This window comes from Podarcis melisellensis, assembly GCF_964234715.1.
Source record: "Podarcis melisellensis genome assembly, chromosome: 7".
In the NCBI taxonomy this organism is placed as follows: Eukaryota; Metazoa; Chordata; class Lepidosauria; order Squamata; family Lacertidae; genus Podarcis; species Podarcis melisellensis.
In genome coordinates, this window is record NC_138539.1 from 43165638 (window position 1) to 43186122 (window position 20485).

Consider the following 20485-nt stretch of genomic DNA (forward strand, 5'->3'; position numbering starts at 1 on the left):
ACACAGAGTTGCTGGCTGTTGTCCCCATAGGTAGCATTCAGCATTTACTCAGAGTAGCCCTATTGAAATGAATGGATCTACTCTGTGTAAAACTGAATTGAATAATACCACCCTTTTATTTATTGGACTTGTGTCCTGCTCTTCCTTCAGAAACAGAAGAGTTTCTCTGTACAGCTCAGAAAAGTTCGGCAAGTGTGGCTTCTATCAGTGCTGAAAACAGAACACCTTTTCAAACCAGGTACTAGCAATTTACATTTAATATATGTATACATGCAAAAAGATCTAAGCAAAGCCATGTATGACCTGAAAGAATAGCACTCCTTAGATTTTAAATATTGATAAAGCAAACTGAATAGGCAGAATCAGGATAAACAGTGCTGAATAAAATATCTGCAAAATTGCTTTTAATCTTTTAAGTCTGCTACTGACAAACTTAAATGATGTAGAACTACTAGGGGAAACATGGTTGGCATGTACTCAAGGCTTTTGCTTAGATTGTGCCACTCTTTCTTTTAGCACTCAAGTTCTTATACTGGGCTGAGAAGTATGTCACTAAGCAGAACATAATCATTGCCTGAATTGCAGGGCACCATTCAGACTACAAACAATTCTGGGGCAAAAAAGAGAGAAAAAAGACAAACTTGTTTCACAGAATAAATTAAATTTCCCAGCTAATAATGGGAATACAGTAATAACTTTGTGAAAGCTAAGGAACATTTTGAATACTTGGCAGAACAGATTAGAATGTTCCCCAAAGGATCTACTTTTTCAGGGGGGAGAGAATCATTCGTACCTTTAAGGATAGTCGAGCTTCTAATCTCAGCCTTTAATATTGCTGTGCTACTTTTATCTGCTGGTAGCTAATGAAAGGATGCCGAGTGCCTCCATCTAATTCAAATGCTGCACAGCATCACTTCAAGGCCTTCTGAAATGAGCACACCTATTCTTATTTGGAAGACTATAATATAGTAGATACAAAAGATTGAGATTTAGCCAGACAGCCACTTGGCCCTGGTGACCTGAGAGCCACTGCAGGTTGGTTCCAGCCAAATTATTTGGACTCCAAACTCCTATCAGCCCCAGACAGCATGAGCACGATCGGGGTGATGACATTTATAATCCGAAACCTTTTGAGTGTGTCAGTTGGGATACAACCATCCTAGAGGAGACCCTGGGGCTGTATTTATCCTGATAGTAAAAAATATATTTTAAAAATGGGGGTGCATTTTTTTAAAAACAACAACACCCCATTTGTGTCACTGCCTATATTTCCCCCTATCATATGACAATATCAGGGCTGTCCCAATACATTTTGCTCTCTGAGGCAAAGCAGCAAATGGCAACCCACCTGCCTCCAAGTCAAGGTTCCCATTGTACCAAAGGCCTGCCAAGCAATTGTGTCCCTTGAAGCAGAAAATCTCACGAGAGCCTTGCCTCTTCCCTGGCAGTAAAAGTACTAACAATAAAAATATTAAGTAACAATTCCATTTGCCGCCTTTCGATGGCATCTAAACTCTTTAGGTGATAACGTCACTCTGCCTAATGGTAGGGCCGGCCTCAGGTTATACTTTAATGAGTTCTACCCTCTCTTAACAACTGGCTCTGGTCCTTACAGGAATCACTTAATAAGAAACTCTGGCTGAGGTTGTTACTAGGATTGCATCTGCTCAGCAAGGCTGTTGGTCTTTGTGTTCATTTTGCCTCATCTCTGACCAATTTGGCTGTTTCAGTGGCATCAGGTTACTGAGCAGTACTCTGTCTGCTGCTGACTACCTATTGGGGCTGAAAAGAAAACAGGCCATTGCTAATGGAACAAAACCTTCCTTCTTCTTGCCTGAGAGCCCACCAACCTTTCCAGACACTGGCCTCTAACTTTACCTCCATATAGTCACTTATGGTGTGAGAAGAGCCAGCCAAGGCAGAGGCAATGTGCTTTGGGGGTCTTGGTATAGGAGGAATCCTCCTTCATTTCAAGGTAAATGGGATATTCTATGAGTGTTTGAGCCCACAGTATGTAGCCCATATTTGTCCCATTGTGAGCCAATAGAGAGCATCTGCACTTTGATCAGGCTTGTTATATTGACTATAGCCAATGAAGGAAAACATTGTAAGCCATGACAGCAGAGAAAATGCTGGCTAGGGGAATGCTGAATGAAATGTATTGAAAGGGCTTCATTGTGAAAAGGTGCAGGGTTTTGTTCAGCTGGCTACAATTCCTGGCTAATTAATGTGATGTGCCATTCCTAGCTGGTAGTCCTCTTAGTCTTTAGCTGGAGTTTTGTTAAGAACAGATGTGATGATGGTCCTGCTGCAGAAACTTCAGAGAGCCCACTTCCAGTCACACAACAAAAGAACAGTAATTGAAAAAGGTCAGGTTGCATTCTTTTATTATGCTGTAGTAGAAGACCTTCCATTCTGTTGAAGCGGAGGTCTTTCATACTAAGGGTCTGAATATGTGCTGTCTTTTCATTTCAACTTGTCTTGCCACATGGATATCTACTGTGGTTAGGTTTGGTTCTGAGAATACTTAGACTGTTAAGACAGAGAACTTATCTGTCTTCCACTCCACACCGCAGAATGGTCTAAAAATCTGTAACTGTCTCTTTAAAAGGCTTTTTAATATATATATATAATGAAGAAGCTGGGTCTATAGAATTTTCCTTGTATTGGCATCACTGATAAGAAATCAGCACTTACCACAAAAATGGAGTAAACCATGAATAGCAGAACATTTCACCATTAAAGCTTCCAAGCAGAGTCATTCCAAATACTAGCATTAAACAAATTAAGGCTGATTAAAAACCACAGTGAAACATTGTCAGGGCACTGCCTCCAAAAGGAACCCTGCTAGTTTAAATCACTACTTTAAATGATCTCCATGTGGCTTTCAATACAATTTTATTTGACCTTTAAAGAACACCAACAGGGCACCTGATTGTGGCAGGTCACCTGTGTGAGCTGGCAATAGTGGAAATTCTGTTTGTCTTGTTGCTTCGCTCCCCACCCCTCTCAAAGCCTTGTGATATTTTCTGTATTTTGAGCTTGGGCCTTCCTTTGTTTTTCTCTGCGACTTTGGCAGTTGATTAACCCATGATGTGCTGCTTGAACCTTCAATTACATATATATAGAGAGAGGTATGGGTGTGTGTACAATAGGGAAACTCAAAACGGAAGCCACGTAGCATATTTGGATTCCAAAAATTGTTCGAAAACTGAAGCAGTTACTTCTGGGTTTTTGGCATTCAAAAGCCGAAACGTTCGACTTCTGAGACATTCTATGCCTCACAACACTGTCTTTTCTTGCTCTGCCAGGTTTGAGCTGTGGCAGTGGCTTTTGTTTGAAAACATGTCCAACAGCATAAATGCACTCACACAGTTTTATTCTGGACACAATCCAGCCACTATTAAGGTGTGTTGATTTCAGTGGGAGAGTGATGTGGTTAACTATCCACCTGAAAGCAATGGGAATCAAATATACTTGACTTTATCATGATGGTGTCCTGTATTATTACTTTTTGCCAAGAAATAGTCCCATGATTTTAGGATATTTTCAGCCAGCTTGTAAATCTCATGGAGATGGAATTTCTCCATCCTCCAGCAAAGCCAGTAATGCTTCTCTAAAAATGAAATGCACTATGAACCACTGAGTGAATAACATAAGTTATACAACATGTCCACTAGGTACAGGTTTTCATCTGCAGCAATGCAACTTATGTACAATCTGTGTTGATTATAAGCACATGCAACTAGCTAAATTAATAATGGCCATCTGGCTCATGATACATTCTCCAGGTAGTCCTTCAACATAAACAAGCATTGAGCCATCATTTTGGAATTTGCTGGGTATGTGTTGGATCCAACTTAGCTACACTTTGGATCAGGTTACCAGTTGAGTAAGCAGAAATAATATTCTTTGTACAGCTGCATAAAACTCACTTAACTTTCTGTTAATTGCATAAGTTATTTTTATCACCTTTAATGTTCACATATACATCTACATACACACACACACACTGTAGAAGGAGAAATGAGTGGGTGTTTTTTCCCTACTTGGATTTTTCTGCATGGAGGGAAAGAAATAATGCAAGATGTAATAAGATTGCTTTTGTTTTAGAAGAAAATGGGGGGAATTCATCCACCCCACTCCCTTCCATTAGCATATACATCAAGTATTGATGGAATTTCTTTTTTCCTTCTTTTTAATAAAACCTCTGTAGAAAAGTAAAGCCCTCTCCGCACCCTGCCACATATACACTTTCTTCTTTCCCAGCATCCACCATTGACATGAAATACTCATCTTAAAAGTATTACTTCTTAGAGTTAAAACTCTTATCAATCAGCTTGAAGCTGTGAGCCTGACATACATGGTCTGTGGGAAAGGTTTCAGTTGATTTCATTATAGCTGATTTTGTGCAATCCCTGTGGCATTGACATGGTTCTATAAACACCAGCTCATTTCCCAGTAAACTGACACAGAGAGCAGCCAGGAAATGCCTGGTTCAGTCCCACATTTGCAAACATCAAGCAAGATGGGAGAAGGGGCTCTGGCATTCTTGCACCTCATTGCCTCTGTCTTCTGTAGATTTTCTCGGCAGTACTTCTAAAGCTTGGAGTTTCCAGTGAATCATAGGCAATCTGTGCTTAGTGAGGCCTTTGAGAAGCAAAGGAGTCTTTTAGAGACTATACCATTTACAATGACAGTATTAGACTGTGGTTTATTAATGGAGCTGAAGTGAAATGCAAGCTGTAGTGTTTGAAGGAGTCCCCGTTTGCAGAAAACAAGTAGCAAGTGGAAGGTGAAGGAGAAATATTGACAAATATAAACAGGGAGCTAAACAGTCTTGTAGATTAGAAGTTGCAGGGTGACATCTCTGAAGCAACTTGAGAATGGCATCTGCTAATGGCCAAGATAGATATGAGAGCAAATAAGCACATCACTTGCTGATGCATCTGCTTCTAAAAAATAGTTAATAAAAGGTCTGTGCATATGCACACACACACACACACACACACTCTTCATTGGGACCACAGTACACAGCACCCTTTCATCTCTTACCTGGTCTTGATGAAAATCCTCCATCCTCAGCTGCTGTTAGCTCAAGTAATTGTCTCAGCAACTGCTTGGCATTTGGAAGCACTGATTCAAACAGGCAGGTGTTCATGTCTCTTTGACCTGATGCCCTCCAAATGTTTTGGACTACAACTCCCACCAGCACTAAGCAGCCTGACTATGCTGGCTGGGACTGATGGGAGTTGTAGCTGAGAACATCAGGCTGGCAAAAGCTGGTGTAGTGAAGGGCTCATGTTTGAATGTGTCCTATGTCAAATTCTCCCACCACAAGAAGCCTTATATGTGAGTAAGAAAGCAAAATTGGAGGGTTGCCATATGTCCTCTTTTTGGTAAATGTGTCCTCTTGTATGGTAAATATGCCAGCTCACACAACACAGAGATATGAATCCTAGCATCCTCACATCTATTGCTGTGAGCCTGAGTGACTAGAGAAGTGTATCTTTGGTACAAAGTGGCCTTACCTTTCCATAAACTCACACACACCTCAGAAGACCTGCTGATCATCATTATTTCAGTCTTGTCTCGATTCAGTTTGAATTGTTTCAGTCATCAATTTGTCTCAGTAGTTAAATGCCATGTTGAAAGCTGGCAACTAGTGCTATTCCAAGGCTGGAATATCAAACAGCTTGATAATGGGGAAGAAGCTGCATAAGGGTCTCAGACTGACTGTCCCTTGGCTACGGAATGATGGACTACAGCTCTGAAATTTCAGATACATCCGCTCTTCAAGAATGCTAAAATCTCCCAAGAGGAGTTATGGGCCACTGTCATTTGTGATGGAGCATGACAACCTCAGATGGCCAAACAATTGCAGTAAACATAAATAATGGGATAAGAAACTGTCAGACAAGCTAGCATTGATGGACAGGGATCCCTGATGCTTGTAAAGATACTTGCTATAGCTGAATTGGCCACAGATCATAGAAAGCTATAATTCAAAGGCTAAATATAGACCCCGGTACACAGAAAAAGTAGAGCTTTCCATCTCTGGTACTGCTATCCATATAGAGCTGGGTCTGCCTCCTTAACCAGGTATCTGTGCACACAGGGAAAAAATGCTGAAACTGACTAACATGTGGGCAGGCACATAAGCGAAAATTCATTATTGATTTGGTTTTCTACCCTGCAATTTCCAGTGAATGGATCATTCTTTGGATCTACGTTTGGCTGCCTGCCATCTTTGAGGATGGGAAGGGATTCCCCCCCCCCCAAGGATCTCAAGGTGGGATACATGATTCCCTCCCCTCCACTGCCACACTTTATCCTTTCAAAATACCCTATGGAGTAGATTAGACTGAGAGATTGTAACTAGGCCAATGTCCTCCAGTCAGTGTGACGACTGATCAGGGATTTGAACCTGGGTCTTTCTAGTCTTAGTCCTCAACTCTAACCACTGTATCTCATTGGCTCTCAATTGTCCAGTCACTCTGGCTCCATTATTTTTCTTAAGTCTAACGTAGTTCAGTGCTCTCTGTATTGTGTAATATGGTCACTGCTGCCCTTGCAACATGGAGCGGTCTGAGAAGTTTATTCCTTGTTCTTCAGCAAGTTAAAGCACAAGCTCTTTGCAGGACAGATACAGTAGTATGTCTTGCCAGTTATTATGTGTCATGGTTTCTTAGCCAGTTTCTGACAGTCAAAATGTGAATGGGCATGAAGGGAAGATGATAATTTATTTTGAAGCAAAGAAAAATGTTTTGAATACAGGGTAGCACTCATGAAAGGCCATCACTTCTTACCAACATAATTTAAATATGAAAGGGTGCATCATGTCATACAGCTGATCAGTCTTGCTCATATTTCTATACTGCAGTACACACGCATTTGGGAGTGCTTTCTGAGATACTCTTTCATTCTAGATAGCTATTTCATTCCAGTGAGATAAATTTAAAAACATGGAGTAATATCCAACTAAGTCATACTCAAAGGCACATTGAAAAAAAGGAGCTGAGGTTAGTCACCACACATTCCCCCATCCTAGCTTTTAATTTCAGAGGAACGTTTGGAAATTCCAAATGTCCTCCCTATTCTTAGGGCAAAAATCTGAATAGGTTATTGTACTTCAAACTCTGTCTTTGAGTGAATGAGAAAAATCCCTAATGAACTTTGATGCAGTTGAAGTGTGTCCCTGAAACAACCAACAAATGGCTGTTCAAAACTTGTATCCACAGTCCAGAGGAAGTTAAGTACACTTAGATCCTACTGAATTCAAGGGGGCTTAAATTTGTCATAACTAAATTAACCCCTAGAGTTCAACAGGCCAAGTACAACTAGATTACAGTGGTGCCCCACAAGACAAATGCCTCGCAAGACGAAAAACCCGCTAGACGAAAGGGTTTTCCGTTTTGGAGGCGCTTCGCAAAACGAATTTCCCTATGGGGTTGCTTCACAAGACGAAAAAATCTTGCGTCCCCCGGCGGTTTTTTTTTTTTGGTTTTTTTGCCCTTTTCCTAAGCCGCTAAGCCGCTTAACAGCTGATCGCTGGAAGCCACTTGACAGCTCTAGCACTAATCCGCTAAGCTGTCAATGGGCTTGCTTCGCAAGACGAAAAAACCGCTAGACGAAGAGAATCGCGGAACGAATTCTTTTCGTCTAGCGAGGCACCACTGTATCTCCTTTCTTTGTATGGGGTGGGGTGTGAGGTTAGTGTACATATAAAATGTTGGATGTATTTCAGAAACAGACCAAAGAGCCACAGAGTTAGTCATTTTTGAGACCCTGAAAATGCAGCAACCTTACCATGTAGGCATGAGTGGTATCAAATGAGTATCAAATAGCAATGAGTATCAAATAGCAAATTGCCATTGATGGCTCAGAATAATAGAGCACAGGATCAGTGCGCTGTTCAGCTATCTGAAAGCAAAAGTCTTGGCCTTGTCATAGCATTTATTTCCCATTAATGCCCCAGGCTCTCTAGAGATTCTCTTACTAGCAGGAGACCACCTTCTTGTGAGACACTTCTATTCTATTCACAATTATCTCTTAATTACTTCTGTCCTTTCCAGAGTGGCAACACCTTGAAGAATTTTCGTTATAGCATGTCATTATCGACTTTGCACCTCCTTCAACTTCCACTGACAGGCTGACATTTAGTATTAAACCACAGAGACCTGAATAATCATAATATCTTTCACACACACACACACACACACACACACACACACCATTTACAACACCACAACAGCAAATTCAGGATTAACATGGACTTTTGTGATTGGCTGGTTTTTGCATAGAGTAAATTACTAATTCCTTGGGCATCATTTAAGCAGCTCGCTGGCAAAATAAAAATCCCTGGACTTGGAGAAAAAGAGTAGATTTAGGATTTTCTTACATGCTGTGATCTCAACCATGTTAGAAAGGAAGTAGTTTAGCTTGCAGTTGCTAAAAAATCTCCACTGTGTGATATTCAGCAGGGTTTGCAAAGTGATGGGCTAAAACAGTGAAACCACAAGATCTGCAAACACACATATCTTAATTTGTTGGTTGTTCACTTCCATGCTGATCATTTAGATATTAACGCCTGTTAGGTAAGTAATGCAAAACATAAGCAATTAACTACCTTCTCTTGTGCTCTCGTATTTCAAAACAGTACACACATCTTCCCATATTTTAAGCCCTTAGCTCATGGGTTTTTGTGAAGGGTAGACTAGCTGGATCCATAAACATTGTTCATAACATTCTTTATCACAGTATGTGGCACCTTAAAGACCAGTACTCAGAACACACCCATTGAAATCAATGGATTTTAGTTGTTCATGTTTACTGTTTCTAATGGCTCTGCTGTGAGTATGAAGTAGACACAACCCTAATGTTTGGAATGTTTAGTCTATTTAAGGTGTGTCACAAGATACTTTTGGTGTAGGTGCTCAAGCAGCAAGATTTTCTCAGCATCTTCATAGTGTTGTCTTCATCAAAATGGCATCCTGTACACACCCACACTTAATCCAAATGTATCATAGAGGAATCGTAGAATTTTAGAGTTGGGAGGGACCCTGAGGATCATTTAGTTCAGCCCCCTGGAATGCAGGAATATGCAGCTGTCCCATATGGGGATTGAACCTGCAATATTGGTATTATCAGCACCATGTTTTAACCAACTGAACTGTACGGGTATCATTTCTATAGGGTTTTCACCTTATGGGATTTTCCATGGAAGTGGCAAATACAGATTAAATGGGGAAATAATATGGGGCAGCTTTTTGACGGAGACAGTGATATGTGGATTCACGAGCACTACCAAGCTCATAGTACACTGCCATGGGAAAATCCCCTTTCTTTTGGTTTTTTGCTGCTGCAGACTAACTTGGCCTCCCCTCTGGAAATGTATCATTACTGTATTATGCCTAGACAAATTAGGAAGGAAACAGGAAATCATTATACACTGAGAATACACAATGCTACCCGAGACGTAGTTCTTGATGAACCAAACTCCTGAAACCAGAGTGCAATATACTTCTGGTCCATTCCTAGGACTCTTCTGAAGTGATGCCAAAATGTTGATGGTATCCTGAATTGCTTCTTTCCCGAGACCCACAGCTTTAAGTGAAACCATAGGCCAGTGATGGGAAACCTGTGGGCTTCAAGATACTGTTATACCCCACCTCCCACCATCCCTGACCATTGACCATTTGGGTAGGACAGTTGGGAGTTGGAATACAAAAACCTCTGGAGGATTATAGTTTTCCCATCCCTGCTGTAGAGCATAGTTTAACTTTTATCACTTCAGATGCTTTCTCCCTTGACAAATATTTTAACAATTTGTTTTACCAAGATTTCTATGGGCAGATAAACTTGCTTCACATCATCGGATGTTGTTCTAAGGTTTCCATTGTGAACGATGTGGGAACAACAGGCCAAAATGCACACTCCCTGGCCGTAAAAATTACAGGTCTATAAATTGAGTTTTCTTCACAGCTAGATGTTGGCAAAGCTGACAATGAAAAAGTGATTTTGTTTTTCATCAAGCGGCTGGATGAAAAGAAGCTCAAGGTAATACAAAGGTCACTGATAATTGCCCCCCTATAGATGGTGATAGACATTTCGACTGAATATGGGAACACCACAAGCAACTTTCTTTCAAAAAGCCCCATCACTTTCTTTGTAGTTAAAGCTGCTTCCACATTAAATAGAAATGGCATTGAAATTGTTAGAAAAACATGAAACATTGGTAGGTAGGTGAATATTGAATTCTTGAGCAGTAAATGGTATTCATGATTAACCCAAGTCCATTGCTTTCAGTAGGTCTACTCTGTGCAGAACCTGTTAAGTATATTAGATTTAATTGGCACAGAAATGGAAAGTGTATGTGTATTAATGAAGTTATAAAATGAAAAATGGCTAAATGTATATTGCTGAAGGTTTAATATAGGGATTTCCCCATGGGCTATATTAAAGTCAAAGAGAGCACTCTGAGCTCTTGCTGATAATTAACTAACTGATTGTTGTTCTCTGGTAGTAAACATGAGAGTGTTGTAAGCTTAGATCATGTGATGAAGGTATTGGGTTGCAAATCCCCATTTTTAAGGGAGTTACCTTTGTGTCTTTTGTCTTATGGCTCTGTGAAGTAAGGACATGTAAAAGACCCTCTCAGAGAGAGAGAGAAAACAGCTCCAGACTAAAATGGATGTTGTGGGAAGAGACAGACCTTCTACTTCTAGATCTGTTGGAATTATTTCATACTGTGTAAGATGCTGAGCCTGTGCTGCACAGCAGAAGACATTGTGTGGATACTTTGGATGTATCATTTTCTGTATTCTGTTATGAAGAAAGTTCTGCAAGTAAAAGTTTGAATAATATATTTGAGCCTGAACAATGATTTCTTCCAAAAAGGAGTCAGTTCTTATGCTTCCAATATTAATATCTGCAACAGGACTGACTTCCATTAAAGCTAACATTCTGCTTACAGCTTGGAGTGCATGATTTTTCTGAATGCATGTGTGAATTTTGCATTCAGAACCTCATGCTGAGAGTTGGGGGGGGGGGGTGAACTGAAAGGATGAGTGAAGCCTGGGCTGCTAAATGTCACTCTACCTAGTCACACCTGCCAGCCAGACCTGGCTGTACCTTCCCTTTCTTAGGAAAACTGTGGCTCTCATGCTTTCTGAATAGCTAGGAAATACTTGGACACTTCTGAAAGGGAACATGCTTTTCTCTCACCCTCCACATCTCCTACTAAGCATGGTGATGATGTAACCTAGATCTTTGAAAAAAAACAAAAAAGAGAAGCTACAGCTTTGGCTATGTTCTACCTCCGTTGTCAGAGGCAGTAGGCTGGGAATTCCAAATGGAGTTGAATGTTGTTGCACTCGAGTCCTGCTTATGAGCTTCCTATAGGCATCTCAAAAAGGATAGTGGATTAAATAGGCCTTTGGCCTGTTTTGCTAACCTCCAGGTACGCCTCTGCATATAAATATCTGATTTGTTCTGCTGCCATTCCTAAAGACAGCATATATTGTCCAGGGCCACCAACAGCTCGTATTCATTATTAATAGTAGTTCTGAACTGCTTTTCCCAGTAGCATGTCAGGCTAGGAAAGTATTGTCTGGAAAGCATAGCATCAGAGTTTATTATTTAAATCGCCAAGCGAAAACCTTGATTGAAACCATTGATTTTAATGAAACATTTTATTAGCGCTCTCTCTCTTAAAGGAAAAGCACATTGTAATAAATTGTACTGAAACAAGTTGGTTTAGCTCTAGATACAATGTCCTCTGTCTGCAGTTGTGGGAAATGAGTCACACCTAAGAACCAGTGACTCTCCAAGCACACCCAATTTGCATCAAAAGAAGCCAGTTCCGCGGGGAACACGAGAGCACGCCAACTTGTCTGCATAGTAAGACATATATCCCATCAGCAAAGTGTACTGATGGCTGCTTAGAAGAAACGGACTCCTTTGCTAGGTCGGGGTGATTCTCTGCTTGATTCCAGTAGGACACTGGCTTGTACAAATATCTCCCTCATCTTGACCTGTTCCCATCCCCACCAGGCATCCACTCTGCAGCCAATCTGGTGCCCTCCAGCTATTTTGGATTACAACTCCCAGCAGCTCCTAATGGCACCAGGATAGCTGCTGTACTAAATGCTATTCTAGACAATCCCTAAGTCCTCAGTGGGGGCTGTAGCAGGGCAGAGACATCTGGAATCTCTGCTCCACTAATGGACAATGGGCAGTTTGAAGGTTCTAACCTCCTAGATTTGGTATAGCTTTTTTGCAGTCAGTGAGGTACTCTCTTCTCTCTCTGTCTTTGTCTCTCTTCATCCACTGAAGCTGGATATTTCCCAATTGTGACAACCCAGCCTTCAGTTACTTTCTCTGTTTGAGTTTCCTGCTGCTTTTATTGCTTTTATTGCTCTGGCTTTTACTGCTGCGAGTTTTATTGCTGTTTTCCTGGATGGTGATTTGGATTGCTTTCAAGTTTGCTGTTTTAGGTGCGTAAAATGTAAGCCGCCTTGGACAATTAATAGGAAAGATGGATAAAAATGTATTAAAATAAGAAATAAACAGGAAACTTACTGGTTTATATATAAATATTGAGCCCATTAATCTATCTATAGAAAATGAAAATAAACATTACTTTTAAAAACAGACGCTTAACAATTTAGGAAATGAACATAAAAGGTGTCTAATGAATTGTAAGAATGAATTCACTAAATGACATTTAAAACACTGGTTTGCCTTAAACAATATGCTTTTTAAAAATTAAACAAATAGTTTATATTTAGAGGAGCATATTCAAGCAATCACAATATGGGAGAAAGGAGTGTGAAACTGACAGTGGTAGGAGTAGTAACTATTCATTTAGCACTTGGCATCTTCAAGGAGCTGTTCAAACATTAATTCATCCTGACAACACCTTGACAGGGCTGATGAAGATGTTAATCCAAATATGCAGAAGGCTAAAGTCACCAAACAGATTTAAAAGATGGGGTGGGGGTGCACACAGGAGGAAATCCTTAGTGTAGCACCTCATGTTTCTTGTAGCAGTTATAGTTAGTAGTACATGATGGATGGGACGCGGGTGGCGCTGTGGGTAAAACCTCAGTGCCTAGGACTTGCTGATCGCAAGGTCAGCGGTTCGAATCCCTGCGGCGGGGTGAGCTCCTGTTGTTCGGTCCCAGTTCCTGCCCACCTAGCAGTTCAAAAGCACCCCTAAGTGCAAGTAGATAAATAGGTGCCGCTTTACAGCGGGAAGGTAACAGCGTTTCCGTGTGCGGCGCTGGTGCTGGCTCGCCAGAGCAGGTTTGTCACGCTGGCCACGTGACCCAGAAGTGTCTTTGGACGGCGCCGGCTCCCGGCCTCTTAAGCGAGATGAGCGTGCAACCCTAGAGTCGGACATGACTGGCCCATACGGGCAGGGGTACCTTTACCTTTTTTTACATGATGGATAATAAGATTGCCGTGACCAAATGCCACTGTATGAGAGCCATATTTATTTATTCATTCATCTGAGAAACATATACTCATATTTCTGTGCATGTGTACACTCAAGAAAGCTTAGAACACGAATCTACAATCTTTTGTTCCCTGGGAGGGTGTCCCAGATCTCTACTTCAGCAAGCAGAGAGGGAGATTCGCTGGTGGAGGAAGTCCACATCCTCCTTTCAGCTGTGGAAACCTCTATGGTGGTCTCTCCTCCAAGGTCAAAAATGAGATGTGTTCCAGGGATGTGTCCGGAGTAGATCAAGTGGCAGGTCCAGGGCAGATGGAGACTGTAGTGGAGAGATTGTGGAGAAGACGTTGGTGGTCAATGTGGCTTTTATACTAATATATATGTATATTGGAAAGTTTGTCTGTTTGCCCTCTGTGCCTTTGGACACCTCCTAAGATCATCACTAAATTTGATGTGAAGGGTCGTGGGATAAAGAAGCTGTATAAACCTTAGTTTTTCAAACTAAGAAAAGTCTTGCCTTAAAGCCCAAAGTGAGGATGCTTGCTGAAATTCTGGTGGAAGATAATAATAATAAGAAGAATAAGAATACAAACAAACAAACAAACAAAATAAATACTTACTTACTTATTTGTACCTTGCCTATCTGGCTAGGTTTCCCCAGCCACTCTGGGCAGCTCACAATAGAATATTAAAAACATGATAAGACATCAAACATTAAAAACTTCCCTAAACAGGGCTGCCTTCAGAAATCTTCTGAAAGTCAGATAGTTGTTTATTTCCTTGACATCTGGTGGGAGGGCGTTCCACAGGGCAGATGCCATTACCGAGAAGGCCTTCTGCCTGGTTCCCTGTAACCTCACTTCCCGCTGTGAGGGAACCGCCAGAAGGCCCTCAGCTTGGACCTCAGTGTCTGGGCTGAACAATGGGAATGGAGACGCTCAATGAAACACTCAATGCCAAATGTCCAGATGAAGCCAGTCAGGTCTCTGTAACACAGGGGACAACTAATGGTGTTCCTCTGGATGATCTCAGGGAGCAAGTAGGGATGTAATGTAAGTTTGTTTGTTTTATTACATTTATAGCCTGCCTTTCTCTTGCCATGGAACCCAAGGTGGTATATGTCCGCTTTCCAGATGGTCATCCATCCATCCAGACACTGACCAGACCCAGGCCTGCTTCACTTCAGCAAGGATGTGACTTCATGTGTCTTCAGACCTTGGGTATTAATTTTTGTATAAAGCACTGTTTCCAGAGCAATAGCTTCTCTTTTTATTCCTGTCAATTTTAAAATAGCAATAATAAAAATAACTAAGTCACAATATTGGAGTTGCCATTGTAAAACAAAGAAACAAAGTAATTTCTCTAAAAACAGTAAACAAAGCCTTCTCTCTGCCAGCAGGAACAGGAACTGACATATTTGGAGTCAGTTAAGGGGCAATGTAATAATGCTGTGTCCCAATTGAACATGAGGCAGTTATAGGGGCCAGAATCATAAGAAGGAAGCTTTAAATTAATGGGACAGTTGTGGGGGACCTATGCTGAATATTTCTTCCAAATAAATATTATTGTAGGATTTTTTTGCTATGGAGATAGGCACTGCTGAATAATAGGGTATTTATATTATGTGCTGTGTACAACCATCATGTTGATTCCACTTATTTATTAATTAAACAAAATTAAGAAAGAGGAGCGATGCCTCAACAGCACTAATATTGATACAGGGGGGAACCCTAAAGACATTATTTGCTTTGTTACTTAAGTGATTCTGCAATTCATCTTGGAAACATTTATAGGGTAAGTCTAGTTTATACCATTACTTTTGCAAAATACAATTCTTTCTATCACAAAACAGCCAGAGCTGTAGAAAAATACATATCAAGGTAACTGCTACAAGGACAAATCACTAAAGTCTAGAGGAGAAAGAAGTGTTTTGAATTTGCCATTGTCATTGCCTGCCACACAATGGCTTTTGTGTGGAGATAACATGCACAGAGAAGTATTGTGTACAGGGAAAGAATGGGGGGGGACTGTTTCATGGCCATTCAAACTGTGTCCAGACTTTCTTGTCCTCTGAGCTAGATATTAACATGTTCATTTCAACCTAGGCGTAAGATGTGTATATCTTTAAACATGATGTGTTTACCAGCAAGTATCCTTCAGAAAGGATGGATTCATGTTTTGCCTCCATTTCCTTACACCTTGCATGCATACTTTGGGAGGAAGAGTGGTATAGAAATTTAACAACCAAATAAATAAATACTACCCAAGCCATAGGCCAGTGGTAGAGCAGTTAAACCTATGTCACTTCACACTATGGACTTGTATTGTTGTATGTGATCCTCATTATAGAAATTCCCTGCACATAGAAAACTAATAGATCTGGGGAAAGGCAAAGTTCCTTATCCTTGAAAGCTTTTTTAAAAATAAATAAATAAATAAATGGAGGCAATATTTCTGCATTGTAGCATTACAGATAGGGGTTTACTACTTCAGTGAAAACTGGTCCCCAATATGCATAGTTTATTAAGAATGCCAACTTTCTATGGCTTTCTGGGGCTAGGGGCATAGAGATTACAGTTAACAGGCAAAGCTTTTCCCATTATGAAGAGAGAAGGTGTTACCCGTTGATATGCACATGCCAATAAATAATTTGGCCATCTCAGAGCCTTTTGGGGAAATGGGTTGTCTAACTGTGCAAAGCTTTGTTAACAATGGAAGCCATGGTATATGAAAACAGACCATCAGTCCACCTAGCTTAGTATTGTACTGATGGGCAGTGGCTCTCCAGGACTTCAGACAGGGTTCTCGACCTGGAGATGCCAAGGATTGAACCTGGAACCTTCTGACCACAAACCAGATGTTCTCCCACTGAGCTACAGCTGAGGTTCAGTACCGCTACCTTGGATTGTTCTCGAATCCTCAGGCTTTCCCTGTAACTTTGTCCCTGTGTTGCCTTCTGCAAATCTCACCCAGCATTCTGCCACAAACCAGTCCTCATGCTGGGTGTTTGTGCCATACCTATGAAGCACCTTTGATAATCCGTCCCATAGCGATCAAAAGTTCCACATCCCTTGAAGTGAGGAGACCACATGCACTCTTTGCCTTTGCTGGGGAAAGCAACAGTTCCCTGCTTTTCTGATGAACACATTAATTTGGTGCATTCTTCCCTCTCCCGATATGAGTAAATTATGGTAATCCTTATCCCCTACACAGTGTGTGCTCAGCTTTGCTTTTTGGTTTTTTTAAAAAATGCCTTTTGCATAAATGTGTATTAAATTATTTAATTCAACGCCTTCAGTAGTTTTCCATGTGTTTGCTTTATATTTCAACCACTTCGGGAGATGCAGTGCACTTGTGTGCTAATAAAATCATCAACTTACTGGCTTCGGTCAGTTGTAGTCTGTTTCCTTTTCTGCTTAGCCTAACCCAACACAGCCACCTTGTATTAGATGTGGAGGCTGCTATGAGCTGCAAACAATTGAATGGCCTTCATGTGTGGGGAAAGCAAGACGTTGTACAGTATGCTAGCCAAGCTGTCTTACCATTGCATGTTCAGTGGGAAGGGCCTGTACAGAGGTGCACAACGAGGGCTCTTCCACCCCAGCGGGAAATTGGCCCTATGGCATATGCATGCAAATGCACTGCTGCCGAAAGTTTAACTCAGAAAGCCTTTTTCAGACCTTTGGTGTAAGTGTCTGTCAGGATTGCTTATTTATATGATGGTCAGAACTGCAGACTCTCTTCTGCCCAAGGGCAATATTTCTCCAATGAAAATAGGTAAAGGTACCCCTGACTATTAGGTCCAGTCGTGGACGACTTTGGGGTTGCACACTCATCTCACTCTCTAGGCTGAGGGAGCCGGCATTTGTCCGCAGACAGCTTCCAGGTTATGTGGCCAGCATGACTAAGCCACTTCTATTCAGGGCCGGATTTAGGTTTGATGAGGCCCTAAGCTACTGAAGGTAATGGGGCCCTTTATATGTCCAGCTGTCCTTTGTCAACAACAGATTGTCCCTGTTTTTTGAATATATGCTATATGGTAATTTATGAACCTAATAGGTATCTAAAGCCATTTGCACATAACAAAATATGTATTTTATCAAAGTCATTGTTGAACTGAAATACAATTAAGAAGAAGTATATGGGGGGGACAAAAGAGTGGAGCCCTAAGCTACAGCTTGTTTAGCTTATACGTAAATCCGGCACTGGTCCTATTCCATTATAATAATAATGATAATAATTTTATTTATACCCTGCCCTTCTGACTGAGTTGCCCCAGCCACTTTGGGTGGCTACCAATATACATAAAAACATAATAAAAAACATTTTAAAAACCTTCCCTATACAGGGCTGCCTTCAGATGTCTTCAAAAGGTTGTATAGTTATTTATTTCCTTGGCTGGGGGGGGGGGCTCATATATCTCCATACCCTACAACATTTCTCTGATGAAAATAGGGATGTCTTAAGGAGAAGAGGACATTCCAGGATCAGATCAGAAACCAGGATGCCTTCCGTAAATCCAGGACTGTCCCTGGAAAATAGGGACACATGGAGGGTCTGCAAGGGGCCTAATCCCTTATGGAAAACTGGGTGCTGCATGCTAGTGATGGGCAGGACCAGTGCAATGGATGTGATTTTTACCTTTGCCACATTCCAGCTGTGCAAACAATTAAGGGTCTCTATACACAAAGCATCTCTCCATTTTCTATCCAGGCAAGCAAGAAGCAGATGACACATTGCAGCTTGGCAAAAATCTTCAAAGGGGTCATGGAGCAGGGACAGTGATGGGCACAGCCTGGGGATGGACAGTGGCCTGGAGAAAGACCTGGAGGGCCAGGAAGAGAATCTTGGAGGGCCACATTCACCCCAGACCTGAGGTTCTCAGCCCTGCTCTACCCCACCCTTCAAATAAAAAGCCATGCTGAAGACAGGCCAGACCACTGCAATTCCACTCCCTACACCTACATACATTTATTGATCACAGAAGTAATGTCTGAAAATATCTCTGTCCCGTGAAAGAGTGTGCTGTTTTCTAGGTGACACTGCATATCTTTCCAAACTTAGAAGGTTTACAGTATACTATGAAGTGCTAGTATAACCAGATGTCAAGGCATTTCAAGGAAGTAAAAGAAAAGAAACAGCTTGGCATAATACTTTCCACATTCTATTCAAACAAAGTCTCTTTTGACTGTAACCTGCTCTGCTGATCACACCTTCAGAATTTTTTTGTGCAAGGAGTGGAAAGGTTTTATAATGTTAAAGCTGATTCCTTGCAGCAGCAAGTTTAGGATTATGAATTTACGATATATTTCATCACCTTTCATTATGCATTTCAGGGGAAAAGTGGAAATGAAGTGTCACTTTCTCTCCACCCCCCCCTTTTAAAAGCATTAACCAACAGGATGTTTGAAAGATGCAAACTGTCAGAAAAGACTTTTTTTATTGTAAAAGGAGCTAGACAATGAGAGATTTCAAACCGCCTTTAAGCATCTTTGCCAGCACAATTTACCAGCATGAAAAGAAAGCAACTCAGTTGCAGTCTGTAATCTCCGAAATGGTTTGCATATCTCCCCTGCTTTGTCATTTGAGCATGCTGCAAAATCTGGCATGTGATGTTAGATCTCAAATTCAGATTTAATAAAGAAGAAAAAGGTTTCCGAAGTGCAAATGAGGATTGCTGAGAATTTAATAATCGGAGTCCAATTAATTCTGTTAAATTAGAAACAGGCTGGAGTTCTTATCAAACTGGGCCACTCAAGCTACTTGCAGAGTTGAGAAATATGCTGTGGATCTGAAGATAAACAACACAGATGGGACCTGGAGCAATGTGATTGTATCTTGGTTTCTTCATCAAAATGACTGCAGAGGATCTACTTCCTGTTGGAGCTACTTGGTGTCCTCTCCAGAACAGCCATCAACAGTTAGCACATCAGCACACTTTTAATGCTAGGCAACTGTTGAAGCAAAACCAATCAGTCAGAGATCGGAATTTCTTTTAGGAATCTAAAGCTTTTTCAGGCATAATGTTATCATCACATATATATCTCAGATCCTGAGGACTGCAGGTTTGCTTTTCTTTTTAAATAATAGCCAAGACAGATTCTTTGCCATCACACATGAATAAGAGCTGCCTAAATAGCTCACTAATAGGGATGTGGCTGGGGCGGTGATCTAAACCACAGAGCCTAGGACTTGCCAATCGGAAGGTCGGCAGTTCAAATCCCCGCGACGGGGTGAGCTCTCATTGCTTGGTCCCTGCTCCTGCCAACCTAGTAGTTCAAAAGCACGTCAAAGTGCAAGTAGATAAATAGGTACCGCTCCGGTGGGAAGGTAAACGGCGTTTCCATGCACTACTCTGGTTTCGCCAGAAGCGGCTTAGTCATGCTGGTCACACAACCCAAAAAAACTGTCTGTGGACAAATGTCAGCTCCCTCGGCCAGTAAAGCGGATGAGAGCTGCAACCCGAGTCGTTTGCAACTGGACTTAACTGTCAGGGGTCCTTTACCTTTTTAAAAATAACTCACTAAATTATAGCATAAGATATGCTTGCAGAAGTACTATTGAAGGTGTTTTAGTGTCATGGTTTCCTGTTCATGTATCACTGTATAGCATATATGACTTCAACTTGTCTGAGGTTATTCAGAAGACCGACGACAAAGCCAGGAATAGAAGATGAATCCTAGTTCCAGCCCCAGTGTTGTCATCTATCTTGTTAGGTCAAAGCACATGGCACAAATATCGGCTTGTAAATATTGGCTGGCAAATAGATGCTCTCTGCCAATATGTAGTTACTATTATTATTTTCATGCAATCTAATCTTCTATCTTTCCCTAGCTTTATGTAGCTGAAATATTTGTGTTTTCCATTATGACCTTAGCTTGACTAGGCTTTTAAAGTAAAGTGGGTTCTGCACAGACTAAGAAAGGGTGTTCAAGACTGCAAAAACAGAGTGCAAAGCATGAAAAGTGAATCATACAAGATTTATATATGTGCATAAAATGTAGCTGGGGCTGCTGTAGTTAATGG

The 20485-nt window shown here is 41.2% G+C and overlaps 1 long non-coding RNA gene across 1 annotated transcript; it reads left to right on the top strand.

Annotated features, from left to right (window-relative positions):
- Positions 1-2123: 2123 nt before the first annotated feature.
- On the top strand, positions 2124-18304 carry LOC309373965. Its single transcript, XR_014170317.1, has 3 exons — positions 2124-2369; positions 14542-14679; positions 18173-18304. It is a non-coding gene; the product is annotated as an uncharacterized lncRNA (long non-coding RNA).
- Positions 18305-20485: the final 2181 nt, after the last annotated feature.